This window comes from Protopterus annectens, chromosome 3.part0 (genome assembly GCF_019279795.1).
Source record: "Protopterus annectens isolate FY-2018-M chromosome 3.part0, PAN1.0, whole genome shotgun sequence".
NCBI classification, from domain to species: Eukaryota; Metazoa; Chordata; order Ceratodontiformes; family Protopteridae; genus Protopterus; species Protopterus annectens.
The window spans coordinates 1899872136-1899884127 of NC_056731.1; the positions used below are offsets into that span (position 1 = coordinate 1899872136).

The 11992-nt window shown below is 38.3% G+C and overlaps 1 protein-coding gene across 1 annotated transcript in view; it reads left to right on the plus strand.

The window, feature by feature from the left end:
* GAL (galanin and GMAP prepropeptide) overlaps positions 1-11992 on the plus strand; it is an 80440-nt gene that overhangs the window by 35808 nt on the left and 32640 nt on the right. The gene's annotated exons all lie outside the window — the stretch shown is intronic.

The following is an 11992-nucleotide window of genomic DNA, read 5'->3' on the forward strand; positions in this document are numbered from 1 at the left end:
CCTTCAATTTTACTTTAAACACGTCAAAACAAGAGACTTAGAACATCTTCTACAACAAATAAAAACTAACAATCCACCAAGTGTAGATGACTCTATCCCTAGTTCATACATCACTGAAGGGACTTCCTCACAACATTTCTGCAGCACATCTTCAGTTTCTGCCTAACACAAAATAGCATGCCAAATATAAGGAAAATAGCCATCAGCCCAATCGCAAAACAATCTAACCCCACCAAAGTTTAACAATACAGGTCAGTCTCTATCCTTCCCATTATAGACGACAATTTGAGAAGAGTTATCAATGTTGAACTCACCCAGTACATGACTACATTCAACCTCCTCTCCCACATGTGACACAGGATTTGGTCCTATTGTAGCATACTCACAGTGCTATGAACCCTAACCAATTAAATACTACTAGCTATGGAGAGAGACCATCTCACTGGTGCCATCCTTATTGTCCTTACAAAACCATCAGCCTTGTTGACTACAACATTCTCCCCCATCACCTATTTCAAAGTGACAAAAATCCCCATTCCCTACCTTATTTTCTAAACTTTCTCACCAATTACCATTTCTCCATCAAAATTCACACCTCAATCTTCTAATCAGTCAGCCTTCAAAGAGGAGTACCATAAGGTTCGGTACTTGCTCCTCTACTATTGTCCATCTTTATCAATAAACTTCCCTTTGATCTACCTCAACTCCTTTGCAGATGACACTATTTCACACAAACAACTCAGTGCCCAAACTCCAGACAGAACTGCAAGCAGATTTCCTGGTCCTAATCTACTGGACCTCAAACAAAAGCCTCCTTCTCAGATCCAGCAAAACCAAAACTATGATTTTTATCACCTAACCGAAACCTAAAAAAACACAATACTCTTTGGATCTCTATGACCATAATAACACCCCCACAGAAAAACACTGCAAACATCAGCCACAAAGTATTATAGAAAATGATGAAGTCTACATCACATGGGATCATCCATTACCAACAGTTCAAAAGACAGATGCGAGAAAAACAGATATTGTGGTCCATGACAAGAAGACAAAAGTAGCATTGATCTAGCTACACCCAGTGATTACAGTGTCTTGCGTACAGAGAGAGACATAAAGTCATAAAATATCAGGATTTGCAGGCAGAAATGAGAACAATGTGGAAGAAAGATACCCAGGCAGTTCCAATAGTAGTAGGAGCAATGAGTCTTATAAAAAAGTATCTACAATCATATTTAGATATGTTACCGATACATGTAACTCCATATGAATTGCAGGAGTCATTACTGGGCACACTCTGGGTGCTGCGAAGAGCACTTCTGACTGACAAAGATTGAAACAATATTAATTTCATGAACTTTAATCATACTTTGACTTCGGAATGGGGTCCATTCCCGTCATGGTATTAGAAACCCAAAAGATTTGGAGAAATTAAAAAAGAAAATACAACTTTTATAAATACATTGGCATTTGATTTAGCCCCTCCCTTAACTTTTCCCACCACATTGACTACACAAGGAAAAAAAAGGGTACCTGTCTCCTATTTTGGGTCAATAAAAATCACCTGTTTCTTAACTAAAACCTCCAGAAAAGCCTTAGGCAAAGGCATTCTACACTTTCAACTTGAATATAGTCTCCCCTCCCAGCATCTGCATGAGAAACAAATTCCACACATATTTAAACAATAACCAATAATATACGGAGATTTATTAACCATTCCTCTAAAAATGAAAACCATGGTAAATTACTGATAAAGCAAAATGTTTCCCTTTTCAACAAGGGTTTAACCTTCTCTTAGGATCCCAACTATTCTAGCTCCTAGTCAACCAGACCCTCTCTTCTGTATCAGCTAAACTAATTAGATAAGTTACTCTTACAGGCAAAGAAACCGCAACCACTTATTTCAGCAGCTTTACTGAACAATCCCTGGCACCTCAGCCGAGCCTTCTGGGGGAATAAAACACACAGGAAAATGATGAGTTAAATATATCACATCAACTGATGCAAAAACAATTACCCATTCAAAGGCCTCCAACCTAATTCCATATTGAAACCATGTGGCCTTAAAGTGCTATACTTCAAAATACAAATACTTTTCTTATAAAGCAGTTGAACAGCATAACTTCCAACAAAACAAGGTGTCAACTGAAGTAAAACAGAAGCCAAAAGCAAGCTATTATTAGTATTATGGTAATGTAAAAATTTTGTCCCGCAATCAAGGTCTCCTTTTTACTTTGTCTAGTTTTACTCAAGTGTTCAATTAATCTGTCTTTGAACTTTCCTTTGATTTCTCCTTTGTAAAATAAATTACAAGGACACTTAAGAGCATAAACAGCAGCAATGAAATCAAAAGTAAATAAACATCTTGTATCAAACTTAATACCATTAATAAAAGAAAATCTTTAAGTAATAAGAGTGCAACAAGGGCATATTCCACAAACCACAGTGTATAGTTTAGAAGGATGAATATAGATTTGGTCATAAGGAACAAGAACATAACTATCTAGCAACATATGCATCTATGTGATCATTTATTTCCCCAATATTCTTGGCAGATGAATAGTCTACATCTTTGTGAAAGTATTAGCTACAGCTCAACCAACATACATAAAAACATAGTTTTGTACTACATGTGACACCCATTCCCTAACCTACCACAAACACCCTTACTACTACACCCAGTCTATAAAACCAGAAATCTCACACATCCACTTAAACAGTATAGTAATAAAACTCACCTGTCCAAGTTTAACCCAGAATGATTCATTACTACCCTAACATCAATTAACTGAAACATCCTAAAAATACTCCCCTTAGATGATGCTGTAAATGAATTCAGTACAATTTTTCTAAATATCTTACACCTCCTAGAAGGAAGGGACTAAAAGCAAACAATGTAATTTGTCTATCCAAAAAGTGAAGAATGCTAATGCAGGATAGAAAAAAAGTGTGGAAAGAATGTCCAAAATATAAAACACCTCAATATCTTAAAAATGTTGTGCAAATGTAGTAAAAAGCAAATAAATGAAGACAAAAATTTATGCTATAATAACTTTTAGCACAGCAGTAAATACAGCCCTAAAATAATTCTGGTCAATCATTAAAGAAATCTTACATTCCAGTCAAAAATTCAACTGTAACCCCTCTCCCAATAACTCGTCACTTGAATCTGCAATACAATTCAACTCTTATTTCACAGGTAGTAAGGCATCTCTAACCAAGGATTCCCCAGTACTCAATCCCAACCCTGCCCAACAGCTACATGTCATCACATCCACTTTCAAACCTATGCCCACATCCAACCTCAGACCATGCTGTACATCAGCTAATGACCTTCCAAGCGAGTACCTTAAAATAGCAGTTGATAGCATTGCCTATCCTGTCTCAGTCTTTATAAATATGTCAGTCCAGGACTCCCACATTCCTTCTCTCTGGAAAAAATCCTACATTACCCCTCTACACAAAGGAGGACATTCAGCAGATATTACTAAATTTAGGCCTACAGGAATCATATCCCCCTCTCCAAAATACTTAAAAAATGCATTCACAAACAATTGCAAAACTACCTACAGTAGGAAGAACTTGTATCCCCCCACACAACATGGCGTCCATCCCTTCCATAGTACTGACACTGCAGTTCTAACACTTACAGACATTGTAAGTAAAGCTAGAGATAATGGCATAATAGTCTCCTCATTATTTCTGGACTTGCCTAAAGTCCTCAACACAGTTTGTCACAGCAAACATCTTCTTCAAATGTCCTCACTAGGTCTATCTCAGCCTCCCCTTCTATGGTTCAAAAGCTACCTATCCCATAGTTATCAGTCAGCAAAATGGCACTCCATACCTCCCAGTCACTGCCAGTTTACCACAAGGCTCTATCCTTGGTCCCTTCTTCTTTAACAGTCACTAACACCCTCCTGTCATCTACACAGCAAGCATCCCTAATATAAAAAGTACAAAGGGTGGAGGTGTATCCATATTCATCAAGGATACCCATATCTCCAGGTTAGTAGCGCAGCATAATGCCCAAGAGATCATCCATGCGCAACTATCAGCAGGCAAAACCACATTTCAAGTCGTAGCCGGTTATAGATCGCCCACCATGTCCCAAGATGCTCACTCTGCATTCCTTGAGACATTGTAAAATATAAAGGTCCTACCCAACAGCATAATCTTGGGTGATTTCACCTACCCTGGTATAGACTGGGTGAACTACCAATGTTCCAACTCCTATGCTCAGTGATTCATAGAATTTATAAATTCAAATGCCCTTGAACAACTAGTATGTTCCCCCACTAGAGGGGACAACATATTTAATCATCACAAATATGGGCTCCCATTGTACCACACCCGTTATCACTCCCTCCTTGGTCAGATCCGACCACAATCTGATAACCCTGGACATCCTCACCCCTCCACCTCCCCCAGTCAAAGAAACCATATTCCAAAACCTTTCCAAAGCAAACTTCAAACTACTTGCATCTGAAGTGGAAAGCTTCACTATTCCCTTGCAGAAGGATAATGATATCCAGGATGCGGAATCCTACACCAAGGCACTCTATATGCATCTTCAGGATTGCATGGAATGTGCTATCCCAAATAAAACCAAGACTCCTTCCTCAAGCAAGAAGAAACCAGTCTGGTGGACCCCAACCATAAGCAAACTTTATAATAAAAGGAGGAGACTTATACAAAAAAAGCCCAAATCTCAAGTAGAAAAATCATCCCTGATCAGCATTAGTAAGAAATTGGGGGCCCTCATCAAGTCAACTAAAGCTAATTTTGAAATGAAAGTTGCCAAGGAAAACCATAAGGCCTTCTATGGCTACATCAAAAACCTAAATGGCAATGCTCAGGTCTGTTCTGAGCTAGTACAAAATGGAGCAAAATACACTGACCCTTCTGACATTGCCAACATCTTGGCTGACAGGTTCAGTGCAAATCCCCCCCCCCCCTCCCGCTCACCACCTACAGGGCCTATTGCCATTCCAGGGGATTGTGTAAGTCCAATTATTACTGATACTTAGAGCCTTGTTAACCAATCTAAAGCTAAAAACACTGCCTCCATGGGACCAGATGGTGTCCCAGGCTGTGTCATACACGAGCTCCAAAAGGAATTAACCTCGCATCTTAATACCCTGTTCAGTCTCAGCCTCTCCACAGGATATGTGCCCATAGAATGGTGCACGGCAACGGTGGGGCCACAACTGACCCTGGGAACTACCGACCAATAAGCCTGACCAGTCCGATCTGTAAGGCTATGGAGCGAATCATTATGGAACTCATAAATGGAGAGATTGGGAACCTCCAGTCACTGGACCCCACACAGTCCGGCTTCGTCAAGGGCAGATCATGCCTCCTGAACCTAGCGGATTTCTTTGAGACAGTTACTCAGGCTATAGATAAGGGAAAGGAGGTTCACACAGCTTACCTTGACCTTGCTAAAGCATTTGACACCATTCAGGTATTATTGATAAGCTCACCAGCCTGGGCATAAACCCTTACATCACAAGATGGATTGCAAACTGGCTCTCAGACAGATCCCATAAAGTAAGAGTAGTGGGATCTATGTCCAAATCCAGACCAGTAACGAGTGGTGTGCCTCAGGGCTCTGTCCTGGGGCCCCTCCTGTTTGGCATATACTTCTCAGAAGTACAGGCAAGCATGGAAGGGCTGTGGCTGACTAAATTTGCGGACGACTGCAAACTGGGTGCTATAATAGAGTCTCTGGCTGACATGGAGATCCTCCAGAAGGGCCTAGATGAGACTGATGTATGGTGTCAAAGCCATGGTCTCAAGCTAAATGCTAAAAAATGCGTAGTAATCCCCTTTGAAAAAACAGAGTACCCGCAAACTACAACATAGGAGGTAATCCCCTGAAATCTGAAGAAGAAATAAGGGATCTAGGGACCCAAGTAGATAGTCAGCTTTCCTTTGATAACCATGTTGCCAAAGTGGTTAGAATAACGTGACCCATCTGATCACGAAAGGGTTCGCATCAAGATCTAAGGATGTAATGGTGCCCCTCTACTCTTCCCTCATCAGACCCATTATTGAGTACAATGCACCAATTGGAATGTACCTGGCTAGACATCTCCAGCAGCTGGAGAAACCACAGAGGTACCTAACCAAGAGGATTACTGGCCTCAAACAGTTGCCCTATGCAGCATGATTGAAAAAGCTAAGACTGTTCTCTGTTGCATACCGCTTTCTCAGAGGCGATCTCTGTCTAACGTACAGAGCCATGTCCAACCCAGAATTGTTGAACATGCTCCATCTTAGCAAAACCAAATCTACTCGAGCTACACGCTCTAGGGATATAAACCTCAACACAACAATGAATAGAACAAGCTGGAGGGATAGATTCCCTTCGCAGAGACTTCCCTTACTATGGAACAGTGTCCCGATCTACATAAGACAGAGCCCCTCACTATCACTCTTCAAGAGGAACCTTGATGAGTGGATGGGTAACAGAAAGTTCACACAGGGGATCACACCAACAGCACTACTAGATAGGGGCCAAGGGTACTAGCTGCTAGTACAAGGGTCTAGGGAACTACTAAAGGGGCGGTGAATACCGCACAATGTGTCTGGGCTAATATATGCCTTCAGGCAGATAGCCCAGTACCAACCTATGAACCTATAATACATTGATGACTCCACACTTACGTGCATGTGACACATCTCAAAAAAAAAAGTCAGGTAGCTTTAACAGCCACTGAAACACAGCTTTGTATCTCATAACTTATGTCCATGCTCAACCCCAAAAAAGTTATTTTTCTCCTCCAAATCCCTCTCACATGAAAAACAAAATGTATAATCCTCACTCTTAATAATACAACCAGTGAAGTCACTTCTCACAGCAAATTATTAGGGATGATAATGGATGATAATATTAAATTTGATCTGTACATACAAAACTGAAAAAAAAAAAAAAAAAGCTTATCAAAAGAGCTAAAATCTTTCTCACCAACATGACTAAAACTACACTTGTCACTACTTACCTCCTCCCCTATGTTATGGTGCTCCCATCATTACTACCCTTGTACCCTCTCTAGGTCTCTTCAAAAAAGGCCTCAAACAGTATTTTAAAATCCACTGGCTCTGTCCCTGTACCAATTCTGTTTAATCTTCATATTTACTTCCTTATTTAAACAGTACTATATTCATTTTTTGCTCACAAATGCTTGCTGTAACCTTCTTGTTTTGTACATTATGTTACACTGTGAATCTTGTGACTCCCTTCATGAAGGCCACACTTCACATACTTTGTAAACGATAACTGGTTGTTGTAACCCACTTGTTTATTATTCTATGACAATCTTGTGAGTCCCTCTTGAGGGCCACACTTTACTTACTTTGTAAATATACTTGGCTCATAAGTCCGATGTTTATCTGTGTAATTGGAGCTTTTCTCCCCGGGCCTCTGATGAAAATGGGCATGTATCCAGTTAGACTATCCCGGTCAACAAATGTAAAATAAAATAAATAAATAATAAATAAATGATTAACCTCCAGGCATCACAAAATCAAAACTTAAAGAATACTGTAATAAAGAGACTAAATTTGCAGCAAATATTCCTTTCAGTACAGTGCATATATTACATGATGGGGTAGTTCTAACCTACATTGGTTAGAACTATCCCATCATTTAATATATGTACAACTTCTTACCACCTATAAAATAATCTAGCATCCATCTGCTTGCCAGGAATTAAATATCCTTCTGCACAACTATGTTCCCAATTGGTCACTATAGTCTAATGACCAAAAACTCCTGTCTGTTCACAAATCTATCAAATCTGTTGGGCATGATCTGTACTAATACCATGTTGCTAAGACCTGGAATCCCTTGCCTGTATCTATCAGGTCAGTACCCTCCCTTAAGTTCTTTAAAACAATTGTAAAAGACTTCCTAGCCAAAATGTGGCTTTGTTCTTGTTCAACCCCAGGATAAGCTGTATCTGTAATTACGGACAAATACCTATTCATACTTGTACCTTCTTACTTTCCCTTCCTCACTCACTTTCTTACTCAATCAGTTTCTCTCCCCGACTCCCTTTCTAAATATGCCATAACCCTGTTTTTTCTCTTATTTCATGATGCAACTCCTGTTTGTATTATACTAACTTACCTTTAATTTCTCTATAAATTGACTAAAATTGACTAAAATTTCTCTAAATATTAAATCGTCATATAAGTTGTACCTATTCTTAACCAATGTTTTTACATCATGTATAATTTGGTATAGTTATTTAAACTATAGACATTTTTGTATTATTTCTAGAGATTGTAAAATTCTTGTTCTTCAAATGTTTTTTGTAATACCTTGGTGCTTTTCTCCCAGACATCTACTGAAAATGGAAACCTACCCAGTCGGACTTTCCCGGTAATCAAATGTCAATAAATAAATTAATAAATAATGCATACCACTATTCACATTTTAAATCTTTTCTTTAATGTTTTTGTGACAAAAAATTGTAATGAGCTAGAATACATTGCTCCAGTTAAAGGGCTAAAGTCGGTATGATTTGATATCATATAACTCACATATCACCTAAGGCAAGTAGTCTTACAGTTTTAAGGATTGTACAGGTAGGGTACTATATCGGAGTCTGAATAGTAGAATGCTGTCCTGCGATGTACTAAGGTAATATGGGAGTCCTGCCTATAATATTTCCCAAATCTAAAGTCACCTATAATGCAGTTGCTAAAATCAGTTTATAATGCACAACTGCACTTTGCTGGAGCAGTTTTTTACACTTTGTACAGTGTTTTTCTCCCAACGGTTGTGCAACAGTAGAGTTAGATACAAGTCAAAGGGTTGTAGCAGGAAGTCCCAATATGAGGAGTGGAAGGGGTTTGCCATTCTACAAAAAACAGCTGTAAATTGATATCACTCCTAGTTTCAGAGAATGCATCATTTGATGAGTTTGACTCCTTCACTTTGCTGTTGGCAGATTATGTATCAACTACTAACTGCAGACCCAAGTAATAGCATTAAATGCTAGATTTCCCAAACATTCTGCTGAGTTACTTTCATTGTACAAAACTTACATCCTGTCTCTCTACAACAGTCTAATCATGAAATGTTTATGCATGTAATTTACACAGACTTAATGAGTGTATGAAGTGCTTAGTACTTCACAAGTGAGATGTTATTGACATCTGTTTGGTTAAGACATACCTAACTACCAGCAACTGAATCCCATTGCAGAGGATACTTGGCAGCTAAGTACATTCAGACTGTCTATTGCTTTTGATGGCACTTTCATTCTTAACTGCTATAAATCAAAAGGTATTGGATCAATTGGACAGGAAAACAAGAAAAATACTTCAAGCTTATCAAATGATATATAAAAATCAGTGTATACCATGATTATATATTCCTCATTCTGAGGGAAGTATGGGCCTCCTCAAAATTGATTACATGTACAGATCTGCAACTGTAGGACTGCATACAAATCTACTGACCTTACCGGATCCAATCATAATGAAACTTTTTAACATGAAAAGAATAAATCTAAGAGGACTTCTCTGCCTAATTTAGCAGAAGCATATCAGTGTCAAGCATGAATGGAAACCAAACCAGAAGTAGACATAAATCAGGCAGCAACTGAATATGCCAAAAAACAAAATAATGTAAGGAGAATGATCATATGAGAAGGCAAGAAATGTAGAAAAGGCATAAATATAGTTGCAGGTCCAGAAAGCTCTTGGAACAACCTCAGGTCAAACAAGATCTGACACAGGAATGGTTATGGAGAGGTGAATTTAAGCCAAAAGATGAACAGTCAATACTGTGGATACATTGGTTTACAAAATCCACTTAACGTTGGGAGAAACAAACAAATGCATGTTCTGTAAAGCAGAACTGGAAACAGTCACACACATCTTGTTAATGGATGTGATGGATTAATGGCAGAGGGCTTGTATACTGAAAGGCATAATAATGTGGCAAGACTGTTGCACTTGGGATTCTGCAATCATTACAATACTGAAGTGGCTGAGAAGCACTGAAAACATGAGCCACAAAGCATTATAGAGAATGATGAAGTTTATATCACATGGGACTACTCATTACCAATAGTTCAACACAGATGTGAGAAAACCAGATATAGTAGTCTAAGAAAAGATGACAAAAATAGCATTGATCATTGAAACTGCTACAGCCAGTGATTACAGTGTCTTATGTACAGACAGAAACAAAGTAATAAAATACCAGGATTTGCAGGCAAAAATGAGGGCAATGTGGAAGAAAGATACCTAGATAGTTCCAATAGTAATAGGAGTAATGGGTCTCGTACAAGAGAATTTAGTCTTATTCAGATATGCTATTGATGCATGTAACTCCATATAAAATGCAGAAGGAGTCAGTTCTGGGCATATTGCTGGTGCTCTGAACAGCACTTTTGGCTAACATCAAAGACTGGAACAATACTAATTTCATGAACTTTAATCATACTTTGACTTGGATTCCCCATCATGGTATTAGAAACCCTAAAGACTTAGAGAAATGAAACCATAAGAATTTTCTGAAGTTTTATTGAAAAGTAGATTATTTTATTAACCATAGGGAATTTCCCATTTGGGCTCATTTTCTAGCATCAAGGAATGAAAGAGTGACATCAGAATTCATATTCATAATATAATCTCACAAGCAAACATATATGGGTCCCCTTCAGTCGATTGAAGGTTTATAAGTTCGAACCACATATGGCCGAGACTATATGTTTGAACTTATAAAAGTCCAATCTGACTGAATGGAGATCTCTGTATAGAGCAGAAAAGGAAGATCTCCCATTTCTACAATGCACTGCGATCTCGGAGTTGGTATATTTAAGTAAGGGGATGGGGGGAAGGGGGGCGTAGCCCCTCCTCCCAGCTATAGACGTTTACTTTTCTGGGGTTTTTTTGTTTTTAGTGGTTTTACTTTTGCTTTCGAACTTTTACAAGTTCGAACATACGGTCTCGGCCATATGTGGCTCGAACTTGTAAAGGTTTGATCGACTGAAGTAGACCTATCTATACATATATACATATACACACATACACACAAATTTAAATATATTGATATGTGTGTATATTTAAATAGACTTTAGATATTAAGAAACATAAATGTCAAATAGAATTTGGGATAACACATAATACTGGTCTGACACAGTATTCTTTCACTTGCAGCTTTATATTAAGGGTTGGAAGGGGATGGTATTTTATGCCTCCATGTGTAACCTGGGGGGGGGGGGTCTGTACTTTTAATTCAATGTATTATATTCAAAACTGTCTAATAGTCACTGCATTTTATTGGCAGAAAAAAATAAAGAAAGAATGTTGTGTCCACTAACAGAAGACACAAAGACACAGGAACACAAAGTTGATACAATATCTTTTATTGGACCATCATCGATTTTGCAATAACTAGACCTAGACCTAGATATTTTTGCTTCAATATTCACTTGTCCCAGAAAGTGAAGTACATCATTTCTTTCTTATGGTAAAAAAGAAAATTGGAAAATGCCAGTGTGGAAAGAAAGTATGCAGCATTAGTATGACAACTACACCTCAGAGACAAGTTTGTGTGTGTTGTGTGTGTGAGAGAGAGTATGAGCCTAAATCTGTAGAAGACTTAGTTATGGCCTGACATAAAACTAAATGTTCTTTGTGCATGTTACATTACATTAGCATTATGCCTCGCATCTGTAACTTAACTCCTGATGAAGGCCTTCTTTCAGCCCAAAAGTTGAAGTAATTGCAAAACCCACAGTGGTCCAGTAAAAAGTATTACATCATCTCTGTCTCTTTCTGCATTTTTATTTCATACATGCCGCTCTTCTAAGATCTCTTTTGGATACCCCCAACACACATTATTGCGTTACTGTATTAGCCAACAGAAAGGTTTAATAAATGTTTGACATGTCTAGTGGTCTTTGACAAATGCAGTACTAAACTCTGTTTTTTTTAGTGGAAGATCAATATGATACAAGTTATT